The sequence below is a fragment of the Delphinus delphis genome, chromosome 12, assembly GCF_949987515.2.
Source record: "Delphinus delphis chromosome 12, mDelDel1.2, whole genome shotgun sequence".
Lineage (NCBI taxonomy): Eukaryota > Metazoa > Chordata > Mammalia > Artiodactyla > Delphinidae > Delphinus > Delphinus delphis.
In genome coordinates this window covers 13,485,428-13,506,161 of record NC_082694.2, presented here as the reverse complement: position 1 = coordinate 13,506,161, position 20,734 = coordinate 13,485,428, and the positions used below count along the sequence as shown (strand labels likewise).

The 20,734-nt window shown below is 49.0% G+C and overlaps 1 protein-coding gene across 3 annotated transcripts in view; it reads right to left on the bottom strand.

Moving 5' to 3' along the window:
* The window catches only part of PSD4 (pleckstrin and Sec7 domain containing 4), a 37,241-nt gene extending 23,365 nt beyond the window's left edge, over positions 1-13,876 (bottom strand). Inside the window, exon 1 of one of the 3 annotated variants that reach the window (XM_060027379.1) lies at positions 13,540-13,876. The gene's annotated coding sequence lies outside the window, so the exon portion shown is untranslated. Of the gene's footprint in view, positions 1-622; positions 766-3,586; positions 3,607-13,539 lie in introns of those variants that run through there. The other 2 variants (XM_060027381.1, XM_060027380.1) reach the window with 2 other exon arrangements.
* Between the last annotated feature and the right edge of the window lie 6,858 nt (positions 13,877-20,734).

The window sequence follows — 20,734 nt, the reverse complement described above, 5'->3', positions numbered from 1 at the left end:
GAAGCCTTTGAGAGGGAGCTGGTCCCTGTTACCCAACAGGTCGACGGGCCTAAACCAGCACTGCCCGGGCAAACCAGCCAGCTGGGCCCCTCCCCTCCACCCGTCCTCCCTGCGGGAGCCCCGAGTCTGAGCTCCTACGGTGACCGCACCCAAAGCTGCCCCCCCTCCAAAGCCCCAGCCCGAATGGCTTCCTCCTCTCCAGGGTCGAGGGGTCAAGGCTCACTTGGGGCCTCTGGCCACAGAAGCCCCTGCTGGGTACCAGTCCCAGCAGCCACCAGGGACCTGGGGAGGCTCACGGGAGCTTTAGGAGGGAGGGGCCTTGGCCACTTCACGACTGCAGACCCCCAGGGGCTCCGGGAAGGCTGGGGTACGTGGGAGCCAGAGCAGGAATCCCAGAAAGGGCCAGATTGGGAGGGGCCGGTGGACGGAGAGGAGGAAGGGGAAGGATGGGGCTGCAGCCCAAGGTCGGCCGCACAGCAGGTGCACACGCAGGGGCCTATGGAGCCCTTCTTCCTGCCCACCTGCCCCGGCGGTCACCGCCAGGGCCCACACGGGACTCTCCACGTCCCCGCCCCCCGGCGCCCTCCGAGCCCCCCACCCGAAGCAGGCACACCCTGCTCACCTCCAGAGGACCCGGGAAGGGGTGCGTGGGCCCGGCTCCCCGGGAGCGGCCCTGCTGCCCCGTCCGTCTGGCCTGTGAATGGGGAACGTGGCAGCTGCAGCTTCCGACTTCCGTTCCCCTCACCACACTCACCCCCCTGCTGCCCCAAGGCCTCCGGGGCTCCCCAGCTGCGCTGCACCTCACACTTCCTGCCCCGAGACAAGAGCACCCGCTCCCAGGCCTGGCGCCTCTGGCCCCAGCCCCCTGCCCCGGCTCCCAGGGGTCCCCCACCCTCCACGCAGCCCCGCATCAGGGGCCCGGGAGAAAGAAAGAGGAAGGCGCAGCGCCCCGGACTGTGAACACACCCCGTCCCTCCCCCCCGACGTTCTGTCACCAGGTTCTCATCTCTGCCCAGCTCTCGGGTCCTGGCAGGGCACTCGGTGGGACTCGGGAGGGCCCTGGGGCTGGTAACTTTTCTTTTTCCCTCAATCTGTGTATGGCTGTCTTGGGTAGGTAATAATGGCACCTGGTGTAACTGTCCTACAGTGACAAAGGGTTCCCCAATAGCCCCTGAGTCCCCCCTCTCACTTACATTATGAACTGTTACTCTATCCATTGCATGGATCCAGAGGCAGGCTCAGAGAGGTTAAGCCACTGCCCACGGTGGCACAGCCGGGAAATCACGAAGCTGTGGTTGGAACTCAGAGCATCTGACCGCATGGACCGACTGTCATCCATCTCCCACGGCTGAATTCCCCACGTATGTCTGCAGGCCACAGGCCACAGGGGTCCAGGAGTCTGAGTCCGAGGCTGGGGGAACCACGCTCACCGGACCGTGCTCTCCTCCCTCCGTACCATCTATTCTCCGGTCTCAGTGACCACCAGCTTCCCTGCTGAGGGTCCAAAGACCCCGGCCCCCTCCCTGAACTCTAGTCCTCATAAATCCAACCTCCCAGAAGACTCCTCGACTTGCAAGGCCCAGAATCCAAGGCCCTCAGACCCAGGCCGGCCTGGCCCACAGTGCACAGGGCGTGGCTCCAGCTGCGCCCCCCAACACACACACGCACACGCACGCGCACGGCGAGGAGTCCACAGGGACGTGCCTACCAGGCCTTTCTCTGGGCACCCAGAAGTCTGAGATTCTCTGCTTCCTGGACCCGTGGAACCTCTACTCCTGCTCCTCCCCGGGGACATCACTGCTCTGTGCGGCCCTAGACCTGGGGCGAGGGGGAGAGGCAGCGAGGGGGTGGAGAGGGCCTGGACCTGGGGGCGGGTCGATGCCCTCCGTGCACGTGCGGCACCAAGCCAGGGCAGGGGAAAGAAAGGGAAGGAGCTAAAGGCTTGGGGTGGCCTCTGCTGCCACATTCAGCAGGGGCTGCGAATCCTCATTCAGAGCTGGACCCCCAGGTCATCATCAAAGTGACAGGCAGGAAAAGAGGACACACTTTGTATAACAGTTCATCAGGTGTGGTGTTTTAACACTGACACATCCGAACACGTCTTGGGGTGGGGGGCCTCCACTGTTCCCTTTTCTGGAGCTCGTAAATGTTAGCGGCAGGTTTATCTCCGGGTCAGCGCAACACAACCGGGTTCGTAACCTTCCCCAAGCTGTTCGTCCTTCTGTGTGGAGGATTTTACAACACTTTGCCCAGCCAGGTAAACCAGAAACCTAAAGTCGCCTCGGCCCAAACGCAAACCCTCCCTCAGGCCTCCAGCCTCACAGGGTGTCCGGCACGTGGCCACGGGTCAGTCAGCGCCGGCCCCACGCCATCCCAATGCGAGAAGCTGCTGACCGTCAGGAATAAAGCACAGGACCCCTATCCTCAGGAGCTTCCAGTCAAGTGACAGACAGAAAATAAACAAGCGACGAAGTAATCGGTGTGTGATTATAAACTGTGATAAATGCTGGCGGGGGGATGGGACGGGGAGAAAGGAAAGTGAGCAGTGGGGAAGCTCACTGCGAAGGGAGACCGGGGGCACCTTATTCCCATAAAGAGGAGGCAGCACGTAAAGAGTGCAGGGTGGGCATTTTCGGCAGATGAAACTGCATGTCTCATTTCTTACCCGAGACCGGAAAGGTCTCCAGGAGTGAAGGGAACAGAAAGCCAGCCAGCGTGGCCAGTGCGGCTGGCCTAGGGGAGGGTGGCCGAAGAGGATGGGGCCAGATCCCGTGGGGTCCCCAGGGCTAAGCAGGGGAGTGACAGGCGTATTTATTTTTAAGATCACCTGCTGCTGCATGGAGAACAGACAGTGGAGGGCGCAGTGAGAGCAGGGAGACCAGGCAGGGGCTCTGTGACAGTCCAGGGGAGGTGGGACAGTGGTTTGGAGGGCAGCAGAAACGGCAGAGAAGGTGAGACAGAGGATGTGGGATCTATATCGGGGACGCTTGGGAGAATCTGCCACGTAAGTGATGCTAGAGAAGTCCAGGTCAGCTTCTAGATTTCTGGCTTGAGCAACTTGGATGGGTAGTAATGGTATTTGCTCAAATGGGAAAGATGTGGGGAGATGAGGCTTCAGGGAGCAAACCAAGAGTTTCATCTTTAAATATTAGGTTTGAAATTCTGCTGATAGCAGATTTCTCAACTTAAGTGACAGAAGCCACAAGACAGTGGGATAAAATATTCAATGCGGTGATAGAAACATAACTGCCACCCCAGAATTTCATATATAATGAAAATATCTTTTAAGAACAAGGACGAGATAAAGACATTTTCTGATACACGAAATCTAAGAAAGTGCGATCTCAGACTAAAGAAAGCTCTACAGTATACACTTTAGGAGGAAAGAAAATTCTCCCAGATGGAGGGTCTGAGATGGAAGAAGAAATTATGAGCAAAGAGTGGTAAAGATGCAGTAAACATTAAAACTGTATAAAGCAGTAACAATAATATATTGGAAGGTTAAAATAGAAAGATATAATTTCAAAAATAAATAAATATTAGGCTTGAGAGATCTGTGAGATACTCAATCAGGAGTGGCTGGTACCTGGAGTTGACTGGAGGGGCTGGGCTGAAGAAAGGAGCTCCTATGTGACCAGCAGGAAGGTGGTCCACGCTGCGGGCTGGCGGAGCCTCCCCAGGAAAAGCCCGCAGAGGAGAACAGCAGGGGCTGTCCAGGAGGTAAGAGAAACAGCGTGAGGGTGTGTCATCACCAAAGAAAGACAAGAGAGGAGAAAGATAACTTCAGAAGGAGGAAGTGGTCGGCTGTGTCGAACGCTACTGGAAAGTAGTGCAAGATGAGGAATAAAGTGACCATCGAACGAGGGCGCACGGAGGTTACAGACAAGCTGGGGGTGGGGGCTGGAGGCACGATGCGGGCAGAAGCCAGGCGACCATGAGGTGAGGACTGATTAGGAGCCGAGGACAAGGGTCTTCCCCCTCCACTCCCAGCCCTGAACCCATCCCAGGCTGGGGTCCCTGGGGCTGAGACGCTGCCGGTCAGCCCGGGCACCAGCGATCGGCTTCCTCCGTGTACTTATGAGTCTCCTTCCTTCCCCTGACTGTAAACTTCTCAAGGGCGAGGACTGGTCCACTCGCCTCTATCGCTACCCAGGTTGTGCAGCAGAGGGCCTGGCTCATAACTGCTCCCAAACCTTCTGATGAATGCATGAGTCAAAGCTGCTTGTCTTCTGACCCTCAGTCGCATCGAGCAGCACCGTGGGAAACGGAGTCGGCCTCTCCGCTCTCCTCCCAGGCAGCAGGTCTTATACGTGACTGGTGTGTGCATCTGGGGGGATTTGGGGTGTGGCCGGGGGGGGGGTTCCTGCTTACAGCAAACTCCTCGAAGAGACTCCCAGACTCCTGCAGCCGCCAGCTCTGTTCCATCTCCTAGCACTTTCACCTCCTTCCCAAGATGCAAGGAGCAAAACTGGATGGGTGGGGGAGGGGCGGGCGGAGGGGCGGGCCACAGGCTAGGAGGGCCTCCAGCTCACAGGGCATGTGGTTCAGTGTGGGCAGGCGCAGGGCAACTAGCTCTGGTGCCCAGAGCCCCTGCTGGTGGGGAGCTTTGATCTTTGGTGCCCCCTCCCACTTCTGGGGGTCCCCGCCCACTGTCCCCCTCCCCAGGGCCCAGCAGACACGCAGCCTCCGGACCCAACCACAGCCCAGGGGCAGGCAGCCTTCCTGCCTCCCTTGAGGTGAGTGACTTCCTGTTTGCCCGCAGCGGAAGCTGCTCAGCACAGGTGGGGAGGTGGCATCTCACACGCTGCGCGCGGATGGCGGAGTGGAGCCCGCCTTCCAGGAGAGGAGCTCTGGGGCTTTCAGCACACAGCAGAGGGGTGAGAGGCGGGAGGCAGCAGAGGAAGGGAATGGGCACCTGGCTTCTCACTACCTTACACAGAGGGCCCCTAGGGGCTGACACTCACAAGGCCCTTTACAAGCAGCATCTCCAAACCCTAGAGTCCGGGGTGGGGGTGGGGTGTTACGATCCCCACGCCACAGAACAGATAAGGAGACCGAGGGTCAGAGCAGCCTCTCAGGCTGGACTTGAACCCAGGACTGCCAAACCAAATGCACCGTCTGCTATACCCTGTCGCCATTTACACACTGCTGATACGAAGGAGTTGGGATTGCTCTCCAAGGGAGCAGGGCTCCTCATGGCCCAGCCTGAGCTCATTTCTACAACGCAGAGCTTATGAAAACTCCAACGGTGATGGAACTCACTACCATCGTTCCGGGGGTACCGGCTACCAGGCCGGGGGAGAGCCGGGGCCAGAAGCACCTCGACGGGCCCCCATGTCCCTGAATTTGTCACTGTAGAGGTTCTGTCCTTTAGGGAGGCCTGGGAGTAAGGCAGCCACCTGCTCCTTCCTCCAGAAAATGCCCTTTTCCCTCTTAGCTCTCAGGCCTCCACAAGCCCGGGCCCTCAGGGAGGACAGACAGGAGGACACTTGCCTTCCTAAATATTTCTCTGCCAGAGTAGATGGTGACAGTCCCACTGGCCAGCAGCTGGGAGGGAGGGCCAGGGTGAGGGCTTCTAGGGACGGAGCCCACGGCAGGGGTGGTGCCCCTCCCTAACACCTGTGGTCTTAGACTGGGAGGGAGAGGTGTCCCAGAGGCAGGGCAGTGAGGAAAGGGATCACGGGACAGCGGCAGCACCATCACCAACCGCCCTACACACATGGGCACCAAGGCTGCCCTTGTTTTCCTGGGCAAGGGCCAGAAGTGATTATTACGAAAGTGAGTGACAGCTTCTATCTCTTGGACTCGGCTGCCCAGTCCCGCAGTGGGTACAGTAACCTTGCTGTGGTTACTGTGGACAGGTGCCCAGGCCACCACTCCCTGGCCTTCTTATTCCTTGGCACCAAAGTCCGGCCCCAGCTGGTCTCTCCCAAAGCCACCCTGTATTTTCAGATTAGCATTTTCCCTGCAGCCACTTGTCACAGGTCTGTCCTTCTTAGGTAAGCAGAGAGTAGGGCTCTACAGTTATTCACATCTGTCCTTGAGCCCCCTGGACACCCAGAAGATGCTTACAAACATCTGTTGCAATACATGTGCGCTAAGATACTTATAAAAGCAAAAATGCTCACAACCTCAACATCCACCAGGAACCAGATAAATAAATTATGATAGAACCATCGAGCGAAACTCAGCAACCTTTAACTATCTTGTTTTTGAAGAGTATTTCATGAAGTGGAAAGATTATCACTGCATATTATTAAGTAAGAAACTTGATTGTATATTCAGTATGGTCTCGATTTTTTTTTAAATGTGCATATTGGGCTTCCCTGGTGGCGCAGTGGGTGAGAGTCCGCCTGCCGATGCAGGCGACGCGGGTTCGTGCCCCGGTCCGGGAAGATCCCACATGCCGCGGAGCAGCTGGGCCCGTGAGCCATGGCCGCTGAGCCTGCGCGTCCAGAGCCTGTGCTCCGCAGCGGGAGAGGCCACAACAGTGAGAGGCCCGCGTACCGCCAAAAAAAAAAAATGTGTGTATTTAGGCAATGAAATACCAAAACACTGGTTGATAGCGGCTATCTGGGTGTGGTAACAGTAGACATGATGTTAAGTTCTTTATGTGTTTTTGGTGTGTACCTGCTGTTTAAAAATAAACACGTATGTACAAAAAACAAATAAACAAATATGTACGATGTTTGTCATCAGCAAAAATAAATTAAATTTGTTGAATTAAATAATGATTGAATTTCCCTGCTCACTTTAAAGACTGGGAGGTTCTTTGCCAACCCCCCTACCCACCAGGTTGCCGGTGGACGACCAGAGTGAGACGGGGGCGGGCCTAAGAGGGTCTGCATGGGTACTTGTTGCTTCTGACCCCTCACTGCTACCACCGCTCAACTGGCTGCAGGGTGACCTCTCTGACGTTGGTGTAGGGACCTACTCGGAGCCCCAGAACTGGGATGAAGTTTGAGATGAAGACATTTGAGATTTGACGGTTACAGTAAGAAGCCTTCTCAGAGCTTTCCTTATCTGACTAAACGCAGCAAATTCTGAGAAATAAGGCAGCCATAAATTCCTTCTGCAGGGCAGATCTATTCCCAGAAGGGAGAACTCAATAAAATCTACCCCGAACCCCTTCTCTAGGAGAGATTTATGGCCCACAAGGAGACTGCAAAAACACTCACACCTGTGGAGACCAACATTATCACTACTTTGTCATTTCTCATTTGTTCTAAAAACCCATTTGTCTTTGGAAAAGAAACCTATTTGTTCTTCCCAGAGAAGGCTTTTTCTCCGCGCCCCTCTTCCCTACTAATTTAGGTATATAAGCCTTTAACACTTTAACAAGCCAGCTACTTCTCTGACTGGCTCCCACGTGCAGGCCAATGAACCTTTTTCTACTGTTAATCTTTTGCCAGTTTAATTCGCAGGTCCCAGGGACAAAATCTTAGAGGGTAGGGGAAAAGGGTTTTTTCCCCGTCTCCCACATAGCGAAGATGATCTCCTCCACGAATCCACTAATCTAAATCTATGTTTGCCTAAGTAGGCATATGGTACACATAATAAACATCTTTAATAGTTAAGCATGTATTTGAATATGCATTAAAAAACCCCACGATTTCACAGATAGTGTTGCTAAGGATCTCGCTAAAGTAAATAATGCCTACTTCATGTTGTGTTTTTCAAATTGTGTGTATTCAAGGAAAAATATGAAATAAAATAGTATAGGTGGAAAACTCTTCTGTCAAAAATCATGACAAGCTATGTAAATGAGTGGGCTGAATCCAACCTTTCAAGCACTTACTCTTTTGGAGGAAGCCCTGTCGAGGGTCTTCCTTATAATGCTAATTAGCCTTCATCAGCCATTGACTGACGAACAGGAAATTCAGGTTGCACAACCGGAGGAAAAGCAAGGCTCTGGTGTTACATAAAAAAGACAACAGGTGGGCTCCCCTGGTTGCGCAGTGGTTAAGAATCCGCCTGCCAAGGCAGGGGACACGGGTTCGAGCCCTGGTCCGGGAAGATCCCACATGCCGCGGAGCAACGAAGCCCGTGCACCACAACTACTGAAGCCCGCGCGCCTAGAGCCCGTGCTCCGCAACAAGAGAAGCCACCGCAATGAGAAGCCCGCGCACTGCAAGGAAGAGTAGCCCCCGCTCACCGGAACTAGAGAAAGCCCACATGGGGCAACGAAGATCCAACACAGCCAAAAATAAAATAAATAAAAATTAAAAAAAAACAACTTTATAAAAAAAAAAGAGAGAACAGGTATATGCTGACATTGCGAAGCAGGGAGACAAGACTCAGAGGGGGTTTTGTCTGGGCCCCACCCCCACCCCCAAAAGGTTGGTGTTACCCTGGGGGTGCTCTCACATAAGCCTGCCCAGAGCAACAAAGCCCTAGGCTGCCCGGTGCCCTCTCTGTGCCAGCTGGAACAGATCATGTCTATCAACAGTTGCCCACAGAGACAGAGCGGGCAGTCTGGCTCGGCAGCCTCCAGCAGGAACGGCCCTGGGGCCCCGAGCTCCTCCCCAGGGAGACAGCCCGCACACCTGTGCTTCCGGAGGCCTCTTCTCTCCTGTACGCCTCAGCCCTTCCACTCATCCTCCAAGGGCACACTGGGAGATGCCAGGAAGGCAGGGACCCCTGGTTGGCCGTCCTTGTTTACAAGGACCCCCGCCCCACCCCTGCCCAGGTTCCCAGGCCGAGAGGATGCTTTCCTGAGATCGCGGAGCCAGCAAAGGGCAGAGTTCGAAAGTGCATCCGTGCCTCCTTGCTGGTCCAGCCTGTCCATCCACTTCTCAAGCCTGTTCACCCACAACCCGGGGCTTTGTTCCAGTGGGGCCTAGTTTGCACTTAATGCTCTCCCACAGTGACCTCACCCACTCCCACACGTTCATCTCCTACCCACTCGCTGAAGGTTCACGAACCCTCCCCAGCCCGGAGTCCTAAATGCCAACGGAAATCCTTTAGCCAGGTGAGCAGGACTTCAGAATCAACAGGTGCCCGATCACCTGTCCACGCGCCCATGGGCCTGCCTCCCCGCACCCCCCGCCCCGTGCCCAGCCCTGCGCTCCAGGTCCTGTCTGCAGCGTCGCATGTGCCCCGTTTCCCAAGTTAGCAGGCACCCTTCATGCCTCCAGCGTCCAGTCCTGCTGGTTCTCCGTCCCCGGCAGCCCCTCTGCTCGTCACCTATCCGGAGAACCCCAGGGACCTCCTGCCTCTCAGGTGCATGTCCACAGTCTGTCCCAATTCTTCTCCAGGAGCTCACTCCTGCCCTTGAAAATCCTTCCTGGCTGACCCCCACCTCTCCTCATTGCCTTTAGGGAGAACCCAACAGGGCATTTGAGACCCCCAGCCTCTCCTAGGACCACACACTCCCACCCTGAACCACACCCCCAGTCTATGGGGCTCCCCGGAATAGTTCCTGGAAATTTCACACGTTGTCGTGTCCTCATGCTGTGCTCCTGGTCAGCTCTGTTCCCTTCCCCATCCCCCTTTCCACCTATCCAATCCTCTTCAGCCTCCAGGGCTCACCCCCATCATGCCATTTCTCCAAACAAGCTTTCTAGACCAAGCCGGTAAGAATCGACCGTTACGATAATTCCATAATTCCAACCACGCAAAGCAGTGCAGCGGTCAGAAGCAACAAACCGAGTGTCCAGGGAGCAGCTAGATAAATCTTCTTAAAAAATAGCACCGGCTTTAAAAGTAAGATCATGATTTGTAGCACAGTACAACGTACGTAAGTTTAAAATACATGCATATATAAATCAACATCATATATTTCTCTAAAATAGTCCAGATCCCAGGATAAACGTATCCTAAATATATCAGAGTAGCTGCTGTGCACAAAGGTAGGGAAGATGGTGAAGGGCAGTCAGTGGGACTGGAGTTGAGGGATGAAGAGAAAATCATCAAAGACCCCTTATAATTCAATAATAACAACAAGACAAAAATCCAAGTTAAGTCACAGGCCAAGGACATGAACAGTCCACAGAAAGAGAAAGACAAAGGGTTTAAAACATACAGGAGACTCACAAAGCCGCTGACTATAAATACCTATTAAAACGACCATGTGATGCCATTTTTTTGGTCTGCCAAATCGGCAAGAACAGTGTATAACACCAAGCCGGCATCAACGGAAATCTAAAATACACAGAGCCTTTCAATCAGTAATTACACATTTATGGATGTCGCCTGCTGAAACAGTCACAGAAGTGAGCAAAGATGTAGGTACAAGTATCCTTAATGCAGCGTTGTCTATCATAGCAAACAAACAAACGAAAATGGGGAAAACAATTTAGAAAACCATAAAGGAATGGCTACATAAATAGGTTAAATCCATTCAGTGAGATATTACACATTTCTTTTAAAAGGATGAAGCACATCTATATGTCCTGAATCTGAATAAGTATATTAAGTTAAAAAAGAAGGGGGGCGCGGTACAAGGTACAGACATGAGTATTCTTTTTTTTTTTTTTTTGGCCGCCTGCACGGCACGCGGAACTTCCCCGACCGGGGGTCGAACCCCCATCTCCTGCCATGGAAGCGTGGAGTCTTAACCACTGGACCATCAGGGAAGTCCCAGACCTGAGTATTCATATTCTTATTATTTGTGTAAAGAAAAAAGAGAGAAAAGAAAAAGTATAATATGTATATGTTCATTTACAAATAGAACATAGGTCTGCAAGTATTCTCAATTTCCTCTAAAGAAGATAGGGAATCACAGGACAGGAGAAGGAACGAGATTTCTCACTGTGTTCCTTAAGGGCTGTTTGAACCAACACTTGTAAAAAGATTTTTAACACAGGCAAGTAGTACCTTTCAAAATATTTTTAAAAGACCTTTTAACCCATGCAAATATTATCTTAAAAAGCAGAAAGGAAGTGGAATGCACCCATTAAGTCCTGCTGTCTTCTCTCTAACCAGCCCCTGCTGTGAGGCACCCTGGAGACCCTTTCTACTGCAGACAAACATCCCTTCAGCCAAAACCTCTCTCTCTCTCTGAGCACTTGGCTCTAAAACGGCACCACTCGATTATAAGTCCTGATTCTTCACTTACTAGCTGTGTAAAAGTGGGCAACTTTCTTATTCTCGCTGGGCCTCAGTTTTCTCATCTGTGAAACGGGGTGGTCCATACATCACAGACGTGCTGTGAGAATGATTTGTGTTTGCACACGAAGTGCTCAAGAGAGCCTGGCATACAGTACATGCCCGATAGCCTCTCCTGTTTTCCTTTTAAGTCTACTAATGAGATCGTTCTTTTGAAAAACAGAAGATTATTGGAATTTTCCTAGAAGGCAACAGTTTTTCTCCCCATATCAAGTCTTTACTGATTTGGAAAACTTGGTGTGTACCTCCCACTTTAGCCCATGTTGTTGGATGGACGCTGCATATAAGGAAAGCCAGTGATGCCTCTCCTGCCAAGAGACACGCTCTCCGTCTCTGGTGATCACCTGTTCCCCGCTAGTGTAAAACTCCAGGCCTGACCCTGAGTTTTCTTGGGAGCACGTAAATCTTCCTGCCGCGGCAGTTGAGAGCATCACCTGCCTTCCTGCATGCCTCCGGTCAGCAGGCTGAGCCCCGCCCCTGCCTCCTCTAATGAGAGCCCCAGAGATGCCTGCTCACCTCTCAGAGCCACCATGGCCTCCTTCCTGTTCAGCAATGCCCAGCCTGCTCCAGCCTCCTTCATGTCTCAGGGCCTTTGCACTTGCCGTTCCCTCTGCCTGGAATGTTCTTCTCCCAGCTAGTCACATGCCTGTGTCTTGTCTACATCCAACTCCTCAGCACAGCCTGTCCTGACCACCCTATTGAACCCAGGAGGTCCCCTCACCTGGTTCTAACCCCTTAAGCTGCTTTGCTTTTATTCACAGCATTTATCTGACATGACATTAAAATTGCTGTTATTGTTACCGTCCATTTCTCTCCACCAGAAAATAAGCTCTAGGGAGGAAAGACTGTCTTGTTCAGTGATGTATCCTTAACACCCAGAAGAGTGCCTAACATACGGGTTCTCAGTATTTGTTGAATGAATGAACAAATAATCGAGTCAACAGGATATGTCTTCTGGGGAAGCTTAAATCTCCACCTCAGATTTAAGCCTCCCAACAAGAAGGACACTCTCAGGACTCCACAGGGGGGCTACTCACCTCTCATCCTTCATACACTGATCCCCTGTAGGCAGCTCATAAGTCCCTGCTCATGGTCACAGAGGACATCCTATCCTGTGCCCCCAGAATTTGAGGGCCTGAAGATGGTACCATTTTCCTACCTTATTTAGAAAGCCTGCTTGCTACCTTTTCTAGCTCAGGGCCGAGTTCTCTGATCTGTTTCACGGTCATGCCCATCATCACCCTGTTTTGTTTTGTTTTGTTTTGTTTTACAGCATTTAATCACTCTCTGAACGAATGTGATTCATCTCCTCACTTATTTTCTCTCTCCCGCAATTCATGTAAACGAGAGCAGCTGTATTCCCACTGCCTTCATGCCTGATGAGTGGTTGGCACTCAGTAAATATATGTTGAATGAATGGATGAATGAACGAATGAATGAATGACCCTTCTTCAGAACCCTCACATAAAGGAAGAAAGAAATGAATCACTCGGTACTATCTGCTGTCTAAACCTGACCTTGACGTTTCCTATGTAGAGGGGCTCAGAGACATCCAATTAGTTGCTAATTACATCCAATCAGCTCTGGGCCAGGGGAAGGACTGGGTTAATGAGGTCAGGGGCAGGTGGAGCCCCCAGCTGCCCTGGCCTTGACGTTGATGCTGCCCACCTGACCTAGACATGCAGGCCATGGACCCAAGGGCCTGGGTCAGCACACTTAGCAAAGTGGGAAAAAAACACCTGCAAGGAACTCGCAGCCCTGGCTCCCCTGTTTTACTGAAAGAAGCTAAACTCAATCCTAGAGCCAGAAAGAACGCTAGAGGGGAAAGTGAGTTTGTCTGCTGGGCAGACACTGTTTACCTTCTTAGGAACCTCTGGTGTTTTCTGACCAGACACACCCAGAAGGGCCAAGGAGAAGGGCCAAGGAGAGCCGCCAGCATCCAAGGGAGTGGGGAAGAGCTGGGCTCTCCTCCATCCCAGTGCGCTCCTGGCGGGGGCAGCCTGCCAGACTGGCCAGGCTCCCAGCAAGCAGGGAGCAGGGAGGAGGGCCCCGCCGGGTCACCGGCCTAGGGGCCACTGAGGCCAACGGGAGATAAGGAGTTAGGCCCTCGGTGTCGCCCAGGTCTGATGCTGGATGGTTTTAAGGGCTCCTCCTGCAACCAGGTGCACCCCGCCCGGCTGGAAGAGCCTGTGGAGCCACCGCACCCCAGGCCGGGCAGTTTGACTCTCTCAGGGAGCGTCCCCCTGCTGTCGGCGGCCCTGCCCCCGATGAGGTTGAACGCTGAGGACCCCACCAGCCCTACTCGCTCTCGCCCCTCGGAGCCTCTTCCCGCTCTCCCCGGCTGCGCAGATGCTCCCTCGCTCGGCGGCGCCCCCAGTGCGCGGCACACTCTCCGCAGCCAGGCCGGCGCGGAGCCCCACCTGCCCTTACCAGTGTCCCGCTGGGCTCCTGCTCCGGCCGCCCGCCCGCCCGCCCGGGCGCCCCATGGCCCGGAGCCCAGGCGCGGGCCGGGGACGGCGGGGAACGCGGGGCGGCGGCTGCGCGGGGGACCAGGCCGGTCCAGCTGCGGCGCGCGGCTCGCGCGAGGCACTGGGTTTCCGGCGGGGAGACGGAGGGCGGTGGCCGGGCCGGCGGCGCGGGGCGGGGCGGGCGAAGCCGTCCGACTGGTCTGACGGCGGCGGGCGGGCGCCTCCTGCACGACCTGCGCTGTCCCCGTTGGGCCGCCGGCGCCCCGAGCCCTCTGTCCGGTGTCTTCCTCCAGCTCGGAAACCAGCCGGAAGCCCAGACCAGCCCCAGACGGGTGCACGCCCCGAGCCGGGTCAAAATCCGAGTCCCTCCAAGCCCATTCTGTGCCAGTTCTTTCGTGGGCGCCAGAAAAAACTGTATTATCTCAGCTCAGAATTTCAGCTGTCTGTAACTGTTGACTTACAGACAACTGGTGAACTTTCGCTAGCTGGTTTGGGGATCGGTGGCTTGGAAGCAAATAGTTGTGTCTTGAAACTTCCATTTGTTTTAGCAAACATGTCCTCAGACGTAGTGATATTGGCAAGAAGCTCCTGTTTTTTAATGTTCCACTTGATGCCACTCTCTGGTTTCCATTTCTGTAACTATATAAGACACCATCTGTGAAAATAGAAGTTGATTCCATTTTTCCAGTATAGCCAGTGATATTTCAGCTTCCATAGAGATTGACAACGTGGAGAAGTCCGTCTCTATGGGATGCTGAAGGTCCTCAAGCAACAACAGCAGCTAATAATTTATGAGTGTTATTGATGCGCCAGGCACTAGCTCTCTACCTGTCTTAATACTTAATCCTCACAACCACCGTACAAGGTAGGCAGCTTTCCATACAATGAGGAAACTGAGGCACAGAGAGGGGAAACAACCTGACCAAGGCCACACAGACCGTCATCACTGTAGGATCAGCGATCCTACAACTTATTAGTAATTCACTTGTTAACGCTACAGACATTTATTGTGCACCTACTGTATGTATGTCAGACACTGACTAGGCACTATGGGATAGAAAACTGAACCAAATACTCCAAAAGTTTGCAGCCTAGCAGGAGAGATAAGCAGTGATGTGATGTAGATGGGGGCTGGGAGGTGAGGGGTCGCTCCTGAGGGGAAGAATCCTGGAGAGGAGGGAACCACAAAGGGGAGAGGTCCAACGTCTGCCTGCAAACTTCCCTCAAATCCGTGGCTGACTCCTGAATGAACACGCATGAGGCAAGAATCCACATGACCCAAAGGAAAAGTATAGCTGAGCAGAGATTTGAGCAGTTAGCTGCCTGCTGCTGGGGAATGTGGAGTCAAGTCCTGCTACCTTAGAGGGGGTTGGCAAGCACTTTGGACTGTCCATTGACACCTCAGAATGACCACACTTAAGGGGTAAAGACTGCATTCCAGGATTAAGGGATCTTCCCCAGGATTAGGGGCAAGCCAAGAGAAATCTAAAACCAAGCCCCCGCAAAACCAACTGCATTTCCAATAATTTAACTTCCTGCTAGAACAAAAGTTGACACTCTTCAGAGGAAAATAAAAGAATCCAGGGCATCTACAATGCATCATTCACAATGTCTACCATACAATAACAACAAAATAGCAGACATTGTGAACAGAAAATGTGAACTGTGGTCAAAAGGGGGAAAAAAACCCAGTCAATTAAAATATACCCACTAAAGGAAAACTGTTTTCCTCTACACTCTCAGTACTTCTGACATCAAACATGTGGGTTTTCCCCTCACATTAATCAGTTCTCCAACTCTTCAGACCAACAGAGTGTCCTACAATTTAATTATGACACTACCCAGAGTTAGTGCAGACCCCACAGGTTAAAGCCTCAGTCTCACAAGATTGCCCCCCATTGCAAGTCCCAGGTTGTCACCTGTACTTCTGACCCACTGGCTATAAATTGAGGACTCCCAGGATCCCCTCCTCAGGTTTGTTAATTGCTAGAATGGCCCACAGAACTCAGGAATCACATTACTTACTATTACCAGCTTATTATAAAGGATATAACTCAGGAGCAACCAAATGCAATGAATACATAGGACAAAAAGAGAGTGCAGAGTTTCTATACCATCTCCAGCCACACCACCCTCCTGGCACATGGACGTATTCACCAACCCAGAAACTCTTCAAAACCAGTTGTTTAGGGTTTTTATGGAGGTTCCATTACGTAGGCATATGATTGATTAAATCATTGACCACTGGTGACTGAATTCAGTCTCTAGCACTTCTCCACTCCCTGGAGGTCAAGGGGTAGGACTGAAAGTTCCAAACGTCTAATCACATGACTGGTTCCCCTGGCAACCAGCCCCCATCTGTAGGACCTTTCCAAAAGTCATCTCATTAGCATAAGCTCAGGTGTTGTTGCCTGTTATGAATAACAAAAAACTCTCACCTTTGTCACTGCAGAGCTATTTCAAAAACTGGGGACAAAACAAACAGACAAACAAACCAAAAAACCCCAAGTATTACAACAAAAGATGTTCCTATCACCTTCTCACTCAGGAAATTACAAGAGGTTTTAGGAGTTCTGCGTCAGAGACCAAATATGTATTTTTTATTATATCACAATATCACACGTACAGACAAATAAGATGTTGGAATCAAAAATTAAAAATTAGATAATAATAAAAATAAAGAATTAAAAATAAAAATTATGATAAAAATGTTAGAGAACCTACAGCAAAAGGTAGATATAAAGGTGAAGAGAGAGGGAATTTCAGCAGAAATACGATCCCCATTACTTTTAAAATAAACAACCAAAAGGAATATAAATATATCTCCTCCAGGGAGGGAAACATCTCTATCTGTATTAACCTGGAATGAAGAGATACCTCAATCTTTCCCTGCCAGAGGGGAGATAGGCAAGTTTGTCACTTTCTGCATAAGATCAGAGCCTCCCAACATTGGGCTTCCTCTACTATAGCATGGCCCACTGTCTGTGCAGGCAACATCTGGACCTCATCGTATCTCCCTGTGGGAATTGGGGTAGGGAGACCTAAGCAACAATGCTCCTCTCCTATTGCTATGAGTCATAAATTATCTCTTATCTTCTGCCAGTGTCTACGAAAACTGTGACATGGTAACTTGCTGGCTTACAAGCAGAGTAAAATCAAATCTTGGATTTTTTCACAGTTCCTGACTTAACAGAGATAAAGAGAAAAATCTTATAAGGACCCAGGGGAGAAAATACACATTGCATACAGTGACCCAATGATAGGAATAACGGCTAACTTCTCATCAGAAACAATGTAGGCCAAAAGACAATGGGACATTGATTTTAAGGGCTGAAAGAAAAAAATCTATTAACTTATAGCTCTGTATCCAGTTAAAAACATGTTTTGCTTTTTTTTTTACAACTTTATTGGAGTATAATTGCTTTACAATGGTGTGTTAGTTTCTGCTTTATAACAAAGTGAATCAGTTATACGTATGTTCCCATATCTCTTCCCTCTTGTGTCTCCCTCCCTCTCACCCTCCCTATCCCACCCCTCTAGGTGGTCACAAAACACCGAGCTGATCTCCCTGTGCTATGCGGCTGCTTCCCACTAGCTATCTATTTTACGTTTGGTAGTGTATATATGTCCATGCCACTCTCCCACTTTGTCACAGCTTATCTTTCCCCCTCCCCATATCCTCAAGTCCATTCTCTAGTAGGTCTGTGTCTTTTTTCCTGTCTTACCCCTAGGTTCTTCATGACATTTTTTTTCTTAAATTCCATATATATGTGTTAGCATATGGTATTTGTCTTTCTCTTTCTGACTTACTTCACTCTGTATGACAGACTCTAGGTCCATCCACCTCATTACAAATAGTTCAATTCGTTTCTTTTTATGGCTGAGTAATATTCCATTGTATATATGTGCCACATCTTCTTTATCCATTCATCCGATGATGGACACTTAGGTTATTTCCATCTCCTGGCTATTGTAAATAGAGCTGCAATGAACATTTTGGTACATGACTCTTTTTGAATTATGGTTTTCTCAGGGTATGTACCCAGTAGTGGGATTGCTGGGTCATATGGTAGTTCTATTTGTAGTAGTTAAAAACATGTTTTAAATAGAAAGCCAAATAAAGATATTGTCAACTAAATAAAACCTGAGAGTTTTTGCCTCCAGCAGATTCACACTACAAAAAAAAAAAAAAGTGAAGAAATTCTTCAGGAAGATAGGAATGATATAAGATAAAAATTAGAATCTACAGAAAGGAACAAAGAGAACTGGAAATGATAAATTTATGGGTAAATATAAAAGACAATTTTCTTTCTTGTATTAAATGATTTAAAAGTCAACTGACAACTTAGATAAAAAACAATAATATTGGGGGATTTATAACACACGTAGAGTAAGGTATATGACAAGAAAAGCACAAAGCATACAAGGGGAAGGTAAATAAAACCATATTGTTGTAAGGTTCCTATATGTGAAGCTTTATAATATTAATTCAGAGTAATATCAGTATAGGATATAAAAATAACTACTGAAAGAAAGAAGTCAGGAAAGTAAGGAAAAAATAAACAAAAAAAAAGAGGGGACACATAAAACAAATAGCAAGATTGAAAAGTTATCATTAACTACATTAAACACTTCAGTTAAAAGGCAGAACTTGTCAAAATGTCTAAGAAAATACCCAACCCTATGTTTAGAAAAGACACACTTTAAGTATAAAAGATATACTCTAAGATATAGACAGGTTGGAAGTAAGTGGATGGATAAAATATACTTTTAAACATTAAGCCTGAGAGAGCTTGGTGTGGTTACAGTAAGTGTGGACAAAGCAGACTTCAATACAAAGAGTATTCCCAGAAAAAAAAGTGTCATTTTATAAAGATAAAAGGATCAATTCATCAAGAAAACATAACAATCCTAAATATGTATGAATCTAACAACACAACTTCCAAATATGTCAAGCAGAAATTAACAGAACCAAAGAGAGAAATATAAAATTCACAATCACAGTTGAATATTTTAACACCTCTCTCAGTAATAAATAAAACAAGTACAGACAAAGTCAATAATGGTACAGAAGATGTAAACATTATCATTCATCATGACCAAATCGACATTATAGAATATTACATCAGCAGCAGGATACATATTCTTTTCAAGTGCGCATAGAACATTAACCAACACCAACTATATAGACTATAAAACAATCTCTAAATTGCAGTGGGTTGAAATTGTATAGATCATGTCTTCTTGATCACGATGAAATGAAACTAGAAATCAACAACAGCACTTTATCTAGAAAATACCCCAAAATTTGGAAATCAAGCAATACGCCTCTAAATAACCCGTGGGTCAAAGAAGAAATCCCAGGGAAAATTAGGAAATACTTCAAACTGAAATGGCATAAAGATAGATAAACAGATCAATGTAATGGAAGTAGAGTGTCCTAATATAGGTTCACACACGTATGGTCAATTGACATCTTTTGGCAAAGGTATGAAGCGAATTCAATGGAAAAAGGAACGTCTTTCTACAAATGGTTCTGGAACACCTAGAAACCTGTATGGTAAGAAAATGGACTTTGGGACTTGTATCTAGAATATATAAAGAAAACTTTCACCTCAGTAAAAAATGGGCAAAGGATCTGAATAGACATTTCTCCAAATAAGATACACAAATGACCAATAAACATATGAAACGATGCTCGGCATCGTTAGCCATCAGAGAAATACAAATCAAAATGACAATGAGATACTACTTCACGTCCAGTAGGCTGGATGTAATAACAGATAATAATAAGTGTTTGTGAGGATATAGGGAAAATGGAATCCTCATATGCTGCTGGTGGGCTGCTGATCTAGCGGCTTTGGAAAACAGTTTAGCAGGTCCTCAAGGTTAAACATAGAAGTACCATATGACCTAAATCCCATTTTCTGCTATATCCCCAAGAGAAATAAAAATACGCGTCCACATAAAAATTTGTACTTGAATGTTCATAGCAGCATTATTCATGATAGCCCAAATGGGAAACAACCCAAATGTCCATCAACTGATGAATGAATTAAAACAATGTAGTGGGACTTCACTGGTGGTGCAGTGGTTAAGACTCCACGCTCTCAGTGCAGGGGGCCCGGGTTCGATCCCTGGTCAGGGAACTAGATCCCACATGCATGCAGCAACTAAGAGTTTGCATGCCACAACTAAGGAGCCCTCAAGCCACAACTATGACCCGGCATGACCAAATAAATAACTAAAAAAATATTAAAAAAATAAAATAAATGTCTCACCTTTTCTAAAAAAAATGTAATATATTCATACAATGGAATATTATTCAGCCATACTGGCCCATGATACTACAATATGGATTAACTTCAAAACTTTATGCTAAGTTAAAGAACTCAGGCACAAAAGATCACATATTGCATGACTCCATTTATATAAAATGTCTGGAATAGGCAAATCTATAGAGACAGAAAGTAGATTAATTGTTGCCTAGGACTGAGGGAAAGGGGAAGTGGGGAGTTTTTGCTAAAAAATATAAGATTTCTTTTTAGGGTGATAAAAATGATGAAATTGTGGTGGTGGTTGCATAACTCTATAAAAACACTTGTATTAGCCAGGGTTCTCCAGAGAAATAGAACTATTTCTATTCTAGAGAAATAGAAAGAGGATTTATTTATTTATTCATTCATTCATTCATTCATTATAGGAATTCTCTCCTGATCTGGCATCTGCAAGCTGGAGGACCAGGAACCCACTGGTATAAGTCCCAGTCTGAGTCCAAAGGCCTGAGAACCAGGGGAGCCCATGTCCAAGGGCAGGAGATGATGGATCTCTCAACTCAAGAAAAGAGAGCAAATTTGTCCTTCCTTTGCCTTTTTGTTCTATTCAGACCCTTAGTAAATTGGATGATGTCCACTGGCAATAGTGAGGGCCATCTCCTTTACTCAGTCTACCCATTCAAATGCTAATCTCTTCCAGAAACCCCTCACAGTCATGTCCCAAAATAATGTTTTACAGCTGTCTGGGTTTACAGTATCCATTAGCTCAGTCTAGTTGACACATCAAATTAACCATCACAATACTAATAACCACTGGAATGTGCACTTTAAATTGCATGACGTATGAATGATGATATCTTAATTAAACTTTTTTTTTTTTTC